Raw genomic sequence first — 19463 nt, 5'->3', positions numbered from 1 at the left:
CATTTTTGAAAATGGAAGGGGGTGTGGTTACGACATAAGGAACACATCCGATATCATCTGTGAAACGGTTATTCCAGAGACTTTTAAATTACTTTTTCGCTGAACAATAATAATTCAAGGGCGTGGTTTATACGCAATGGCGTGCACATCTTATTGCTACTGCATTACACTAGTCTATTGGTCATTACAAGTATATTGGTAATAAATTGTAGGTTCCTTAAATTTTGAAACTATTATGTTCATTATGGTCACTTTAAGTCTCCGTCTTTAAACTTTTTCTATGTTGGCATTATTTACGTTAGTTATTAAATTCCCTCTTTTGGCTTTACATGCAGTATGCCGTTTCTTTTTTCTTCACGCGATTGGAAACTCCAGGTTCATGTCTCCAAGTGAGGTCTACTTAATTACACACAATTCAATAAACTACTATTCTTCTGGCATAAACTACCCATCATCATTTGTAAACATAAAACCAATACTTATGTAGTATTACCAACATAGGTATTGTGGTTGTCCACTTTGTGAAATGATTCTAAAAGATAATTTTGCTACATGTGATGATAAGACTTTTGTGAGATCTTTTATGTGTTTTTGTGTAGTTTATATGCTTGTGTCTTTGTGATTCTTTTTAGCTGATTTTTTCCTGTGAATATTGCTTCCCTCTACATTATTACAATTTTCTTTGTTATATATAGAGGACGATTGTGTTCAAGTTATTCTTGATTTATTTGAAAATGAGTCTGCAAACATGGTGTTTTTAAATGTTTAATTCATAAGTCTTACATGTATTTAAAAAACTCTTCGGAAATACGTTTTAGTTCTCACTTTTTCTTGATCATCTCAGGAAATGATCAAAAATTTCGAAAACAGCTGAAATAAAAAAAAATGAATGATTTCAAATAAATAAACAATCATGCATGATCTATATGATTCAATCTGATAGTATGATGAAATATGTATGCCTTTAATTAAAGGGAAATTAACTACGATTTAGACAGACATTTTAATACGATTCCTTTTTGTCTATAAACAAAAGCTTAATTTTGAAATAATGTTTCGTTATGCCCGCGTCACACTGTCCCGATTTTTATATACGATGGACACCCGAATGCGAAAATTGTAAGTTCGTACGAAGTTGGTCCCGATCTCGTTAAAATACCAAAAAGTGACCGAAGCAAGTACGATGAATAACGAAGTCTATACGATGGTGCCGAAATTATATACGATAGCAAAAGATGGACATACGAAGGTTAACCGAAGACGGGTATTTAAGCTTCATATCTCAGCCGAAGCCTACACGATGGATCACGAAGGCTACACGATGGATTACGATGATGGCGCGATGGCCATATGATGTCTAAAAGATACGAACAGAATTTCGACAACATATCGTTTCTGTACAAGTCTGCCATGCCAAATTTTTGTCAAATTCTTATAAAACTTAGTTTATTATTCCTTCGCCTACTACATGTAAGTTGCGTGTAGATAAAATTGTTATGGACACTCTAGAACCAAAATGCTCAAAACGTGGTATGGTGTTACTCGTTAAGAATATCCTAAGCGTTATTGACTTTAAAGTTCAAAGGTCAAGGTCACAGTGGCAGTTGTAATACAAGGTAATATCACCCTTGTGGACACTCTAAAACCAATATGCTTCAAAAGACTTTAACCACATTTGGTATATTGTTCCTCCTTGTAATGATCTGACATTTTTTACGTTCAAGGCCAAAGGTCAAGGTCATGCAGATGGACTTGTTTTTTCTCCTTGATATAGCATAATACACAGGAAATTGGTTGCTCATGTTTTTACCTGCTGGTTCTAAAGATAATATTAAAGGTATTTCCAGTTACTGAATGTTTTGGTTGATTTATCTAAAAAATAGTTTATGTATCAAATATGCATATTCAATTTACCATTTTCTGCATGTGTCATATACAAATATAGTGTCCATATTTGTCCCCAATATGTTACATACGAGGGGATGCCACGCTCGGCATCCTTGTTTGAACCGTAAAATGTGTGCACTAGTCTGAATAATCACCCATAATTATGCCCATGTTTACTGATCTATCTTAAAGGTAAGGTAATGGGTTCGTTGATCCCTTTTTATCAAAAAGAGCTCTTTCCAGGAGAATATCATAATAATATAGACAAAAGGAAAGATGTGGGGAAAGCAACAAATGCGGCAAAATATGACATAAAGAAAACAAAATGGTTATAGAGTAAACATTCGTGTGACAACAACTCAGACGATACATAAAAAATCAGAATAATGAAGAAAAAGTTGGTTTCCCTATATACGTGTACCTGCAGTGTTTGTGTACGAGGCGCGTTTCTGATCTTCATTATGTTATTTGATATGAAAAATTGACAAAAAATAATATTTTACTTGTAAAAGTAAATCCTGAGCCTGTGATAGCTGCTCTTCTTGTTCCATTTGAATTAATAGAAACAATGCTGTCGCCTTTCTTGTTCTCATAGAATCATATGATATGAGCTCCATGAACCCTCAACATCGGACGCACCTTCGGGGATGTTTTAACATGTTAAAAAATTTAGAACCCTTCCCGAAGTTGTCCCCGAAGGCTAGAAAAAGTGGCCGATGGTTCTACGATGGTTAAAGATGGCACTACGAATAGCCCGATCTGGATACGATCAGTCCCGATTTTGAAAATTTCAATTATCGTGTTGCCATCGGCATAAAAATCGGGACAGTGTGACGCGGGCATTAACAGCAGTCAGTTTGGCCCAGATTGTCAAACAAGCTCTTAGAACATACGTCGCATTGGGTTTAAATCTTCATAAAACATGACCAAGTATTGTCTAACCTATATATAAACATCGCCGGTGAAAGTCGATTATTAAACATCTTAACCCGAATGCATGTGACCTTCAATTTAATCCATAGCTACGCATGTACTAACCATGTTTCAGTTAATATAAGGGAAAGAATGTCAACATTGAATGTAAAACAAAGGTGAACCATTATGTTGACTAATCCGATCTACAAAAATATCCTTCTTCAACAGTAAAAAAACGAAGACAAAATTACATAGATTTAACCTACTAAGAAACGATAAATCAGACCGGCCTAAAAAGAAATGCAATTGCACGTGTTCGCTATCTCGTTTTATTTATATTAAAAATTTATGTTTATTTCGGGTTATAAAAATTGATAGTCTTTGTTAGTTATCTTCATGAATAATTATTCGTCTACACTGAAATACACACGAAGTGCTGATACATATGATCGAGTCCATGCATTATTAATTGTTTATTTAAAAAAAAAAAATTGATATACGTTTTAGTATTTATAAATCAAAAATGAAAAAATGAGTGAAGTCGAAGAAAACAAATTTGACATTTAATGCCCCTGTAATATACTCGAAAATACTAAAATCCACGTTTGATATAAATGCACATATATGTTCTCTAAAATCAGAATATTTTTTAAGAGAGGAAATATTGACGGGTATGTATAAATAGAAATATATAGTTTCTAGGCCTTGTTCCCTTATTGCATTATCATTGTTGATTCAATATCATATAGCATTGTCTATAATACAATCGCTTTTTTATGCCCCACCTACGATAGTAGAGGGGCATTATGTTTTCTGGTCTGTGCGTCCGTCCGTCCGTTCGTTCGTTCGTTCGTCCGTTCGTCCGTCTGTCCCGCTTCAGGTTAAAGTTTTTGGTCGAGGTAGTTTTTGATGAAGTTGAAGTCCAATCGACTTCAAACTTGGTACACATGTTCCCTATGATATGATCTTTCTAATTTTAATGCCAAATTAGAGATTTTACCCCAATTTCACGGTCCACTGAACATAGAAAATGATAGTGCGAGTGGGGAATTCGTGTACCGAGGACACATTCTTGTTTTATAATAAATTAATTGTTTGATCAGTGGTGTTTTAACGTCACTTACAAACCTTTTGTACTATTTCGTGTCGATCACTTTTTTTATGTGGGTGAAGCCGGAGCGCCCGGAGATAATCACCGACCTGGCATCCTAGTCAATTAAGATTGTATCCAAGTGCACCTACCACGTGCGTGATTAGAACCTACAACCACAGTATTGACATCCTAATGATACAGTAGACCACTTACACCAATCGGGTACCAAGTCGCCACTTAATATTTGTCTTGACTAGCAGTCATTATCATAAATCGAAGAGTTTAAAGAGTTATGAATGTCAACTTAAACGTGTGGTCATTATAAAGCTTGTTGAATACGTATGGACAAACATAAAATCAAGTGATTGTACTCATATATACTTTTCGTGCTATGTATGTCTTGTATATCCTTGTATACATATTGTATAAATATCATAAGCCTTCAAAGGTTGGCTGATATAAAATACAAATGCTGTTGTACTGAATTGTAAGTTAATGTGGTATTATATTATGTATATTGTATCAGGATGCGCTTTAAATAAAATATATCTATACTTTTCATGTTATGTATTCTGTAAACATACCTGAACCACAGACAACAAAAATAAGTAGAGCTAATAAATATGGTCCAACTTGATATTGTTCTTCAATTGATTTCTGAAAATAAAACGTCAGAACTTATTTTGGGTGACTGGATGTCTGCAGCAGAGCACGTTTTCGTGTTATACGTTTACTTAGTTATGTTTTGTCTTATTTAAGAAATAATTCTTAATGCCATATGCTTATTATAACATGGGAAAGCATTATATATTTGTCAATATCTTTACACTGATAATAAGCGATTTTGAAAAATTTGCAATTCCATTTCCTTTTCTTAAATTATAGTCTCTTTTTTCGAAATAAGATAAGAATTTAGATAAAAGAACAGTTTTGTTATGGAAAATACTTACTAATGTTTTAGGTACATTTCCTCTCATGGTACTTACTAATGTTTTAGGTACATTTCCTCTCATGGTACTTATTAATGTTTTAGGTACCTTTCCTCCCATGGTACTTACAAATGTTTTAAGTAAATGTCCTCTCATGGTACTTACTATTGTTTATGTACATTTCCTCTCATGGTACTTACTAATGTTTAAATACATTTCCTCTAATGGTACTTACTAATGTTTAGGTTTCTATCCTCTAATGGTACTTACTAATGTTAAGGTACATTTCCCCTAATGGTACTTACTATTGTTAAGGTACATTTCCTCTAATAGTACTTACTAATGTGTTAGGTATATTTCCTCTAATGGTACTTACTAATGTTAAGGTACATTTTCTCTAATGATACTTATTAATGTGTATGTACATTTTCTCTAAAGGAACTAACTAATGTTTAAGTGCATTTCCTCTAATGGTACTTACTAATGTTTCTGACTTAAAATTATTCAGTCTTTGCCGTCACCGTTAAATCTGACAGGTTATTCCACTGATCCACTACTCTAATTGAAAAAGTATTTAGTCTATGTGTGGTCTTACACTGTTTTTTTAAAAGTTTTAATTTGTGACCTCTAGTATTATTAGATGGTGCTTAAGTAAATAGGCTCATCCAGTCGATGTCATCTATACCATGCAATGCTTTGTAGACTTGTATTATATCATTCCTATCCCTACGATATTCCAAGGTTGGCAAACCCAATGAACGTAGCCTGTCTTCATAATTAAGATGACAAATATTTTTTACCAGTTTTGTGGCCCTTCTTTGTAAAGATTCCAGTTTGCGGATGTCTTTTTTAAGATACGGTGACCAGACACATGTCGCATATTCTACCATTGGTAAGTACCATTATAGGAAATGTAACTAAACATTAGAAAGTACCATTAGAGAAAATGTACCTCAAACATTAGCAAGTTCCATTAGAGGAAATATATCTTAACATTAGTAAGTGCAATTAGAGGGAATGTACATAAAACATTAGAAAGTACCATTAGAGGAAATGCACTGAAATATTAGTAAAAACTGGTAAAAAATATTTGTCATCTTAATTATGAAGACAGACTACGTTCATTGGGTTTGCCAACCTTGGAATATCGTAGGGATAGGAATGTAGTGGATCAGTGGAATAACCTGTCATATTTAACGGTGACGGCAAAGACTCTGAATAATTTGAAGTCTGCATTAAATGGCGAAAATTGGAACCTATATAAATTCATATGTTCATGTTAAGTTGTTTCAGCTCGCACACCTAAGTTTAATATATTATATATAAATATATTATTATGAGATGAGAAATCATATACGACAATCCAAGATGAGGGGTCAGTAGAAGCCTTTGGCAAGTAACGACCGAAGATAAAGGTGTAAAGGTATAAAGGTATAAAGGTATAAAGGTAGATTTCCCCTTATGGTACTTACTAATTTTTTTATGTTCATTACTTACTTATGTTTTAGGAATATTTCCTCTAATGGAACTTACTAATATTTTAGGTACATTTCCTCTAATAATACTTACTAATGTTAAGGTACATTTCCTCAAGTGGTACTTACTAATATTTATGTTCATTTCCCCTAATGGTACTTATTTATGTTTTAGGTACATTTCCCCTAATGGTACTTACTAATGTTTTAGGTACATTTCCTCTAATGGTACTTACTAATATTTTAGGTACATTTCCTCTAATGGTACTTACTAATGTTTTATGTACATTTTCCCTAATGGTACTTAAAAATGTTAAGGTACATTGCCTCTAATGGTACTTACTTATGTTTTAGGTACATTTCCCCTAATGATACTTACTAATGTTAAGGTACATTTCCCCTTATGGTACTTACTAATGTTTTAGGTACATTTCCCCTAATGGTACTCACTAATGTTAAGGTACATTTCCTCGAGTGGTACTTACTAATGTTTTAGGATCATTTCCTCTCATGGTTCTTACTAATGTTAAGGTACATTTCCTCTAATGGTACTTACTAATGTTGTAGGTACATTTCCACTAATGGTACTTACTAATGTTAAGGTACATTTCCTCTAATGTTACTTACTAATGTTTAGGAACATTTCTCTTAATGGTACTTACTAATGTTAAGGTACATTTCCTCTAGTGGTACTTACTAATGTTTTAGGATCATTTCCTCTAATTGTACTTACTAATGTTAAGGTACATTTCCTCTAATGGTACTTACTAATGTTTTATGTACATTTCCTCCTATGATACTTACTAATGTTTAGGTACATTTCCTCTAATGGTACTTACTAATGTTTATGTAAATTTCCTCTAATGGTACTAGCTAATGTTTAAGTGCATTTCGTCTAATTGTACTTACTAATGTTTGAGGTACATCTCCTCTAACGATACTAACTTGTTTTAGGGTCATTTCCTCTAATTATACTTTCTAATGTTTTAGGTACATTTCCTCTAATGGTACTTTCTAATGTTTGAGGTACATTTGATATAATGGTACTTACTAATATGTTTCAGGTATATTTTCTCTAATGTTACTTAATAATGTGTTATGTACATTTCCTCTAATGGACTGTTACTTGTTAATATGTTAGGTTCATTTCCTCTAATGGAACTTACTAATATGTTAGGTTCATTTCCTGTAATGGAACTTACTAATGTTTAGGGTATATTTCCTCTACTGGAACTTACTAATGTTTTAGGTATATTTTCTCTAATGGAACTTACTAATGTTTTAGGATCATTTCCCCTTATGGTACTTACTAATGTTTTATGTTCATTACTTACTAATGTTTTAGGTACATTTCCTCTAATGTTACTTACTAATGTTTATGTACATTTCCTCTATTGGTGCTAACTAATGTTTTAGGTACATTTCCTCTCATGGTACTTACTAATGTTTTAGGTACATTTTCTCTAATTGTACTTACGAATGTTTATGTACATTTTCTCTAATGGTACTTACTAATGTTTATGTACATTTCCTCTAATGGTACTTACTAATGTTTTAGGTACATTTTCTGTCATGGTACTTACTTATGTTTTAGGTACATTTCCTCTAATGGTACTTACTAATGTTTTAGATACATTTCCTCTAATTGTACCTACTAATGTTTATGTACATTTCATCTCATTGTACTTACTAATGTTTTAGGTACATTTCCTCTAATGATACTTACTAATGTTTGAGGTACGTTTCCCCTTATGGTACTTACTAATGTTTTAGGTACATTTCCTCTAATGGTACTTACTAATGTTTTATTTACATTTCCTCTAATGGTACTTACTAATGTTTATTTACATTTCCTCTATTGGTATTAACTAATGTTTTAGGTACATTTCCTCTCATGGTACTTACTAATGTTTTATGTTCATTACTTACTAATGTTTTAGGTACATTTCCTCTTATGTTACTTACTAATGTTTATGTACATTTCCTCTATTGGTGCTAACTAATGTTTTAGGTACATTTCCTCTCATGGTACTTACTAATGTTTTAGGTACATTTTCTCTAATTGTACTTACGAATGTTTATGTACATTTTCTCTAATGGTACTTACTAATGTTTATGTACATTTCCTCTAATGGTACTTACTAATGTTTTAGGTACATTTTCTGTCATGGTACTTACTTATGTTTTAGGTACATTTCCTCTAATGGTACTTACTAATGTTTTAGATACATTTCCTCTAATTGTACCTACTAATGTTTATGTACATTTCATCTCATTGTACTTACTAATGTTTTAGGTACATTTCCTCTAATGATACTTACTAATGTTTGAGGTACGTTTCCCCTTATGGTACTTACTAATGTTTTAGGTACATTTCCTCTAATGGTACTTACTAATGTTTTATTTACATTTCCTCTAATGGTACTTACTAATGTTTATTTACATTTCCTCTATTGTTATTAACTAATGTTTTAGGTACATTTCCTCTCATGGTACTTACTAATGTTTTAGGTACATTTCCTCTAATAGACCACTCTCGAGTTCATCCGTCGCCGACAAAAACTCGTCAATTATACGCGCCTTTATGACGTCATTTACCAGATAGAGGGAATCGCCTGTATCCCTGCACTATTTACGTTCATCAAGCGTCTTGGTGATCGTCATTGTGCAGGATAAACTAGAAATAATGGTTTTTCTGTAGGTACATTATGACAATTCCCTAATGACAGCAATGCTGATTGTCAATTTTGAGAATTCAATTTGCCGAATTATTCGTACAATAGAGAATTATAGTTTTCCAACCACTCGCTCAACATTGGAATGGAAGTGAAGACGCCCCACAAATGACGTTCACTAAAACCAGAGTTTTTGACGGAAATGCACCGAACTCGAAAGTTGTCTATTGTACTTACTAATGTTTATGTACATTTCCTCTAATGGTACTTACTAGTGTTTATGTACATTTCCTCTAATGGTACTTACTAATGTTTATGTACATTTTCTCTCATGGTACTTACATATGTTTTAGGTACATTTCCTCTAATGGTACTTACTAATGTTTTAGATACATTTCCTCTAATGGTACTTACTAACGTTTCTGTACATTTCCTCTCATTGTACTTACTAATATTTTAGGTACATTTCCTCTAATGATACTTACTAATGTTTGAGGTACATTTCCCCTTATGGTACTTACTAATGTTTTAGGTACATTTCCTCTAATGGTACTTACTAATGTTTTAGGTACATTTCCTCTAATGGTACTTACTAATGTTTTAGGTACATTTCCTCCTATGATACTTACTAATGTTTTAGGTACATTTCCTCTAATGGTACTTACTAATGTTTTAAGTACATTTCCTCTAATGGTACTTACTAATGTTTTAGGTACATTTCCTCCTATGATACTTACTAATGTTTTAGGTACATTTCCTCTAATGTGCACATTGTCCTGATGTTTCTTGTTAGCCATCTTCATTTTTTGTTTAGTTGCAGGCATGTTGTTGGAAATTTTCCTCGCTCAAATCGAAACATAAACCTGCGTCCTTTCTCCTGAGTTTTCACAAAGAGAATGTAATAATATAATGTCCATCTGTTGCATATGTTAAGTTATGTTTACAATTGATAATGAATAATCAAGTAGAAAATTACGTCGTTCGTACAAAGAAAGTTCTATTGTTACACGCCATGTATACAACTGAACGTTTTCCTTATACAGCAAATATAAAATATGCTTCTCATATGGGAATAGGTTTCCAGAATGGTTCAACAAGTTTGTCTTTTCGTAAGTTAGTAGTTATTAGCTGATATCTCTTTCACGTGTTCCCAGGTGTCAGTTCAGTTGGAATTTATCGTCAGACAATTCAAGTTTTAATTTTTTGCTGTCTGTGGAAACAAATGGGCAGAGGTGTGTCCTCCTAATAAGACCTTTTATTCTACTCTGTAGTTACCTTTATAAACCACTCAATTATTATCTTGTGTTCATTTGAACTGACTACTGTCGATCGGGATATTGACAAAAATGATCGTGAAGAATATGAACGTTGATCAAACATTGTGGTCGGATCGCTCAAGATTTGGTATCAGACTGTCAATGCAATTAGTTCAAATTAAAATCTGAGAACAATCCATTGTGGTATCGAAAGATGAGGGGAGGGGATCAGAAAAAAAGAAATGTATAATTATATGACAAAATGGTTCAACTTTCTCATTAAAGCAGTACACTAAGGTAACTTGAGAACAAATGATCATAATATAAGTTTTTTTATCATTATCTTTTTTTCTCCCTGAAAATTTAGAATTTGATCTTTTACCTGAATACAAATTGTTGTTCAAACCCTGCGTATAAAGGTGAAAATGATATATATATATATATATTTTATTTTTTTATTTTTTTTTAAAGTTGAAATGTTGAAAAACTCTCTGCCATTTGACGGACTGTTTCGTTTCTAATACATGACTTTCACATATTCGGTTTTGTCCTGAAGAAGTTAATCCAAGAAAAGCGCTTCGGACGCACGAAAGTATAAAGTGTCATTTTCATTTACTATAAAAGCACTGGACAATAACACTGTTAGTGGATTGCAAGTCCACGAAGGTATCATCAGCTCAGAAGTCAATGCTTCTATACTGTTTACATTTGTTAAACATATATATATTGTTCGAAAAATTTATTTTGAAATTATTTGAATTAAGAAATAATATTACTAAGAAACTAACTGGTTCCAACTCTGTACGATAATCTGACCTTGGATAAATTGGTCTATTCATATGTTCCTTTTGTCATAAGCTCATAACGTTTGTGCGTATTCATACATCTCTTGCTTTCAAATGTTTGGGTTTAACCATTCCTGATAAAGAAAATCGCTTTTGGCGCAGGAAATTTATAATAATTTTTGTGTTTTTTTTTTCATTTTGGGGTCATCTTGACGTATCCCTTCTCCAAATACGTTAAATAAGGCTTTAGTGTGACTAACAACTGTGGATTTTCCCGGCACGATTACCAGCAGACATATGGTGATCGTTATTTATTGACATCATTGGAATGTTTCGGCTTTTTTTTTTTGTCTCGACTTTCAATTCCCTCACAACTACTACTTCCATATCGTGATTTTCCAGATTTCAGATTAATTGTAGCTTTCATTGTAAATTGAAAATTGCCTAATGAAGGTGTGTTATTTACGTTCGGTACTATTCAGTAGAGCAGCTGATGATCGTTCCCTTGATTATTTATATGGTAAAATTTAACTATATAAATCCTTGTTTGTTCGATTAAAAAACAGTTTTCACCTATTCATGAAACACTAGTGATGTAGACACTGTGAAATAAAGTGCTGCAAAAACAACAGAAAAAATAACGAATAACAATTAAAAAAAATACAGGTACATAAAAAACATTTGGCAAGCCTTTATCATGAGTATACAATTATTTTCTAAGGTATTTGGGGACTGGATTTTTTTTTACCTTCTTTTTTTTTTGATAGAAGGGAAATCTGTTATTTTATACTTGATGACAGAACAATGTTTTTTCATCTCCCTTTAGAAAAAAATCCTTCATTTGTTTTAATTTCATTTATTTTCTTGTTTTAAATGTGTTTAGTAGACTTACATTTAAATATACTTGAAACAACATGTCTTTATACATGTATGTCAAACGTTAGACTTAATTATACACTTTGTGTAAGAGTGATTTAATGTATTCAAATTAAGTTAACATTTTTAATTAGATGTCTGTTAATATGATATGGTGCGTGTATAATTAATGTTTTCAAATATTGTATATATATCCTATAAGCTGTACTTGCTTTTGGAATAAAGAATTATTTAAACTATCAACCGTCATTTGCTAGTTTAATATCTACAACGGTCACTGATAATATATATAGAGTATTAATTTATATATATTATCAGTGACCGTTGATGATAGTAAACTAGCAACACATATAGTCAATAATAAACAAATGTTGTTTCTATCTCTCTTTATATATTATAGGAACGTAGGTATTACCAACTGAGACATAATATCTTATGTAACATGTCTCTGGTACAAACTTTACAAGCATTGTCAACAAATCATTAGAAACGAGAAAATATAGCACAAGCATTTGAAAAGAGTGGAATATTACAAAGATGAAAACTCTAGACGGAGAGTTGTCTCATTGGCACTCATACCACATCTTCCTATATCTATATAAAGCAACCTCGATTTTCTGTACATGAAGCGAAATAATGGGACACACATTCCAATTAATATAATTCCCCGCGTACTCGTCGAGGCTCTTAAACATGTTAAAAGCATAACGATGACAATCTGTTTCAGAAGAAAGTAAAAAAATATAATTTTTAGTTTACCGAGGTCTAAAGATTTCGAGCGTCACTGATGAGTCTTTTGTAGACGAAACGCGCGTCTGGCGTATTTACAAAATTTAGTCCTGGTATCTATGATGAGTTTATGTATGCCATTACTTGGCGTCCGTTGTCTGTTTTCGTCGTAAACTATTTCAAGAATCTTCTCCTCTGAAACAACTGGGCCAAATACCTTCAACTATATAACTGAATTTCCTTATGGTATCTAGTTTATAAATTGTATCCGAAATTTTGATCCACCAGGCCCAAGACCACAATTAATGACCCCGCTTTTCGTTGTCCACGAATATAGTTCCTTTTAATTAGAGTGTATTTTTCCTTAATTTTTTTTCTTTCCTTTCCTCACTCATTCCTTAAATCTTTTTGGGTGGAAATGAAAGAAGAGAGGTCAAATAAATTTTTGGAGGTTGTATTTTAACTGATTTTGATATGGAATGAGTGATTAGGTCAAGTGCAAAAAGGTGATATTTACAGTTTTCGGAACATCTCTTGACTTGTCAATAGGGGTATGGATGTGTATTGGCTAAATTTGTAAAAGTGATTGCTTCAATCTTTCTGAATTTTGGATATATATTTGGACTAGGACAATACATTACACACACAAAAAATTGGACAAAAGTGCATGGTGCAATTTTTTTAATGATGCAAAAGGTTATAAAGAACTGATAGAGGAATTAATTGTGGTCTGTGGCCACCAACAAACATGGCCGCCATAGCTAAAAATATAACACGAGGGTCAAATGTAGTTTTTATCTAAAAAAACAAACTATTTGCATTCGTAGCAAATGAGACATGGGGTAAATATGTGATATAGATACAATGGATAAGCGTTGATTCTTGAAAAAGAAACCATGATCAATATATAGATCAAAATCAATCAGCCTTGAAATTTTCAGACGAACCGAACAATCTATTGTTTGATTGCTGCCACTAAATTGGTAATACTAGTAGTATGGAAATTTTGCAGTTTTTGGTTATTTATATCTTAAAATTGAGTGGAAATATAGGTAATATGTCTGAGGCAACAACCCGACCAAAAAGCAGACAATAGCCGAAATCCATCAATGGGGTTGGGTATTATTAAAGCCGGATAAAGGTTAACTGTAAACAGCAAAAACGTTCATCAAAATAAGATCTATCACTCCCTCTTAATTGAAAGGGGAGATATTTTAAAATCCCATGAGAGGAACGACTTTGTCATAAATGTTAAATACTAGAGGATGATAAACATTTTTTACTCTATTGTGATTAAAATAAAACGCTAATCTTGAAATGCCTTTTTTGAACACATATGTACAGAAAATAATAACTTTAAAAATTCAAATGAAGAAGAAAAAAATCATTATTAACTTAATCCATCAAATAAGTTAGGGTCCTTCTTAAAAAAGTCATTAGAACTGAGGGCAGTGGAGCGCTCTTAACACAGCTGACCCCTTAAGGAGTTATTGCCCTATAAAGACAATTATATATATCGATCATGTTTGCTTACATTAAACAATGATCTTCTCTGAAGCTGCAGGGCCAAACACTTCTATACTTTAATTGAATGTTCCTTAGGGTAAATATTTGATTTATAAATTGTATCCGAAATTTTGATTTATAAAAACATGGCCGCCATGGCTTATAATAGAAGATCACAGAAAAAGGGGTAAAATGGAGATTTTGGCTTTTATCTCAAAAACTAGCAGATACAGCAAAAGTGATGAATAAGTCTAAATTTCTATCTGCTAAGAAATTTGATACCAATTGGACCTTCCATTGTAGTGTTACTGTCCGAAATAGTTTATTTTAATGAAATTAACTGGGTTTTTTTTATTATCTTTTAAATTATAATAGATAGAGAGATAGTGTAAGTGGCAAAAATGATCATTGATGAAAGATGTAATCAAAGAATTACAGGTGAGCAATTGAGGCTCTTGATAGCCTCTTGTTTCCTCACGACCGATACAATAGCACTGTGGGGCATGCTAACACAAGGTGCACGGCAATCCGTCCGAGAACAGATGTCGCATACTGCATGTTTTGTAAAACACAATCAAACTGTATAAATATCAATGTACATAGTTTTATTCGCATATTCCATGCTAACAGTACGTAATCTTTTATGTTATAACGTTGTAACTATATACCAAAACAAGAAATGACGACGTTCGTTGGATTTCTATTACATAGTTTCAGAGTTAACGAATCAATAGCTATTAAAAATATGTTTCTACAAGTTCACCATGGCATGATGTCATTTCAATAGTATGCATATACATATGTATGCACTAAATATAACCTGTTTGTAAGTTTGACCTTTGGTTATAAGCATCTACGGACATTTTTTAGCATCTTGTCTTATAACAATGTTTTCTATTTAAAGTGACGGTACGTCTCATCTTAAGATAATGGTTAAAAGCGTAAACGACTGATAAAAATTGTTTTTGAAGAACAAGAACTCCGATTAAGAATTGACTGCCAATTTCGGCTATGTTCAATTTTTTGTAGAAATAGTTTCGTTAATAATTTATCTTATTTAATTGCATGCATCTATTTATTGTCTATCTATCTATACTATGTTTTTTTTTATTCAAGTTTCAATTCTGATATTAGGAAAATCCCAATAAAATTTGTAAAAACATTATACCAAGGACAAAACTCTTAAATGGGTTTGTCAGACGATTTAAAAAATGTTACATTTTTCGAAGGTCTAGTTTAGGTCTCCATCTACCCATTATAGTTGTTCAGGTATTAGACAAAAACGCATTTTTTTTTTTTTATAAAAATCGTCTTTAAAAGAAAATAACTTTAATAAGGAGCCAGTGCGATGACTTCAGACCTGATGGCTTATTTGAAGAAATAGTCTTGCTGAACATTTTTGTTACAAAAGTTTCTCTTTATCTTTTATAATTTTCAAGATAATGGACAAACATTGCAAAAAACAGTTGTCACAGTTTTGACGTTAATTCAGTGGGCAGATATTGTGAACATTTCAGCCTCAGTCCGATTTTCTCTATTTATAGCAGTTTTTTTTTTTTTATTATAGATAAAACTTGCATTGCATTTTTATGTTGTTGTTATTCATGTCGCCCATCTTGGTTGGAAGGTGGGGTTATTGGACACCTTTTTAAAGTAAGTATTTTAATGATTTAATCATTGTGGCCCAATGAGAACTTTTCATCCAAGTCAGGATACAGTTATAGGTCAAAGTAAGGCCTTCAACAATCTTGGCTCACACTGAACAGCAAGCAAAATAGGGTCCCAAAATGACTAGTGAAAAACAATTCAAACAGGATAGCCAACCGTCTAATTTATATAATCAAAGTGTTTGTGCGCACTCAAGGGTATTTCGGGAGTCTGTTCTGCTCTGCTAGAAGTACAGGTGTATCGCCATATCATGTATGCAGCCACAAGTCAGAAAGGGGTCTTAAATCTGATGTCTTGTTAAGATTGCTACTTGTATGCTCTCTGAATCTTAGGAACACTGGCCAAAACTCTTTGAAGTGGTTGTTAGATGGCATATTTTCTGTCCCTAACCAATTTACTCTCATTTTCCAGTGGCAGTCAAAATCCTATTTGCTTGCACAAGATACATTTGTATTTATTTTAATTTTCATGCAAAAGATAGCATTACATGTATTTAATGCATTTCTGCAAATCAGGAATAATTGAACCTATTCATCAGATTAATTATTGCAACACTGTTTTTAAAAATTGTGTATTTGTACATACATGTATTTAGATACATCACATCATTTACAATCAGTTCGTGTTTTATATTACATGCATGAACAATTTATTGGTAAGACAATCAACTAATGCTTCAAGACAACAAAGCCTCACAATTATTAAAACATTTTAATTACATTAAATAAAATATCTTGACGTAGATTGCATTCTTTGATATTAACACAACGATGAAAAGTGATCACTCATTCATACATGAACAAATTTATTTATAAGATTCAGCAGCGTTTAAAACAAATGCCTCCACCTACAGCTAAAAGCTGCAACTGAGAATTTACTGACTTAGTTTGGCATTAAACCTGTATGCTGCCACTCATAACAATAACAATGAAATTCAATAATATCCTGATCCGTGGTCCTAAAATCTTGATCCCAGAGACAAAAAAGTTGTTGTTTCCCAAAGAGTCATTCGTTTTAATATGTCCTGATTTGAAGAAGGTGTTACGTCATCCTTATGCTTTGGATAATTTGAAATACAGCTGAAAAATAAATAGGAAATCATGAGAATCTATTTATTAAATTTAAATTGTGAAATTATATATATTTTCAAAAATTCATAAATTTTCAGTGAAGACTTCCCAAGGCATTTCATGATCAGTATGCAGAAAAGCTTATCAGTATATATATATTATCCTCATTATCAGTGTACTTAGAATGAGAGTAGAACATTTAAATTTGAAAGACAAAACTTAAAGTAAATAATTACATGATTTTGTGAACATGTAATGTATTTTCATTCATTGAAAATGTTATTTTGAGGGAAACATTGAAACATATTATTAGTAACATTTCTTCTATTTGAAATTGAAAGAAATGTACTAGTATGATGTACTAGATATAATGTGTTGAATGAGAAAACTTTTCATCCAAGTCAAAATTTGGAAAAATACATGTTATCCATATTTTTTTTACTGAATACAATTAGAAATATACATTGTAAACACATGTAAACTCAAACTTACCTGAACCACACACAACAAATATAAACAGAGCTAACAGCCATGGTCCTACTGGGTATTTTTCCTCTGCTGGTTTCTGAAATACACCAAAAAAGGATTTTCAATGTGGATTGCTACATTGTACTGTCACTACATAAAATTTCATCCATAACATTAAACATGTGAATATTAAACATGCAAATTAGTACATGCATCATTATCATAATGTACAAACGTACATGCATGTATATAAAATGAACATGAGTTTTGAAGGTGAAATCTTATTAGGAAAATTATTACATTTAATAGCCTCTTTGGTTTGATACAAATTAATAAGATGACTTGACATTTGACTGAAATGTAATAATAACAAAACTAGTTTCGGATATGGCAGCAAATTAAATACCCTAATTTTTAGTTTTACTCTGCTAGAAACCAAAATAACATCCAAGAATCAATGTGTACTAATAGAAGGATGATTTGAAATGCTACTGAAGGTTATATGGGGGGGGAGGAGGCAACAACACCTCGATTTTGTCAAAAACAAAAAATGCAAAAATGCTGATAACAGTAATAACGAAAGTAGGATGAAAACAGTCAACAGCTTAAATTGATATCAGATAACAGTTTACAACACCTTGAAAAGGACCATAACAGGTTAACACAAAAAGCAGGGGCGGATCCAGCCATTTTAAAAAGGGGGGTTCCTAACCCAGGTCAAAGGGGGGGTTCCAATTACATGTCCCCATTCAAATGCATTGATCGTCCAAAAAAAAGGGGGGGGGTTCCAACCCCCGGAACCCCCCTCTGGATCCGCGCCTGAAAAGATATCCCCCCCCCTTATATATTTTGTGCTAATAAAAATTTATAAAATATAGAAAATGGAATAGCGAATTTAAAAATAATGGATGTGGTCTTTTTCTAAGTAAACCCCCAACTTGTATTCAGCACATGTTCGCAGTATCAGAAAAAATGATGTACATTTGGACCAATATTATATCACAGCCAAGCTATAGCTACTAATTATTATGCAATGATTATGATTGACTAGTTATTGTTTGAATCAAATCCAGTGAAAAATACATTTGTAATTCATGCATGTTGAGAACAAGACAAAATTTAAAGCTTAACTGTTTAGAAGAATTGGATACATGTAACTGTGTGATGAAAATTGACGTCAAGTCCATGCAAGCAGCAAAAATTGAAACATTTAAGAAAAGGTAGTAGGCATTTGGCAGATCCATAAAAGTGATCAAATGTTCAAGTCCTAATTTTAAAGCTGCCCGATATAAAACTACATTAATGTTTAATTACCAGTTGAGGGCAGTTGAAGATCTAAAACTTAGTTTTCAGTAATTTTAAACCATATATATTTACAAATTCCATATTTAATACAAGTTACAGGTTGGGATGAGTAGTTTAAAGTATTTGATGTAGTAATCCTGTTAGGATATTGGAGCCAAAATAGAATATTATCTTTACGCTAACATTTATTTAACCTATGTGAACAACTTATGTCTTAACAGTGCATTTGATTTGAGAAGTAGTAGCAACTTATGAAGTTTTGTTTGTAGATCAGGGGGATAAATTATCCCAATGATTGAAGAACCACTTGTGTAAGATTCAAGAACTTAGTTCAAGTATTATAAATGAGATACTATAATAGATAGTTAAAACACAATCAGGGACAATGTGTTCACCTATATATACCTATAGGTAATGAGGTATGTACAACAAACAGCTGTTTTGAAGTCCAAGTTACAAAATTTATAAGCTCACCAAAGATTTTGGAACATTTCCTCGTGTATTTATATTCTTGCTGTGCTTTTCATTTGCAAGTCTCATTCTTTGTTTTGTGGCTGGCATGATGACGGTTTCAGGTGTTGAATTTGACTGTAGTGTGTAAATGATTTTGTGCGAACACTTTACACGTCACTTTTCATAACAAATTGTGTGGAAAAAGGAAGTGATAGGTGTCGCGTGTACAATTATTACGCATGCTAATATAGTTCTTTCAAGTGGCTGAGTAAAAGCTTAATATTTAACATTTTATTTATATATTGTGTTTCTAGTTGATGGTGAATTATTTAAACAAATCAATAAAATTGTAAAATTTCATTGAAATATAAAA

At 32.1% G+C, this 19463-nt stretch overlaps 1 long non-coding RNA gene across 1 annotated transcript; it reads right to left on the bottom strand.

The window, feature by feature from the left end:
- Positions 1–751: 751 nt before the first annotated feature.
- LOC139514198 (uncharacterized) lies at positions 752–9874 on the bottom strand. The gene is made up of 3 exons (XR_011662582.1): positions 9712–9874; positions 4480–4552; positions 752–870 (listed from the first exon to the last, which is right to left on the bottom strand). It is a non-coding gene; the product is annotated as an uncharacterized lncRNA (long non-coding RNA).
- Positions 9875–19463: the final 9589 nt, after the last annotated feature.

This window comes from Mytilus edulis, chromosome 3 (genome assembly GCF_963676685.1).
Source record: "Mytilus edulis chromosome 3, xbMytEdul2.2, whole genome shotgun sequence".
NCBI lineage: Eukaryota > Metazoa > Mollusca > Bivalvia > Mytilida > Mytilidae > Mytilus > Mytilus edulis.
Note: the sequence above shows the minus strand (reverse complement) of the source record. Positions and strands in the feature narration are given on the sequence as shown.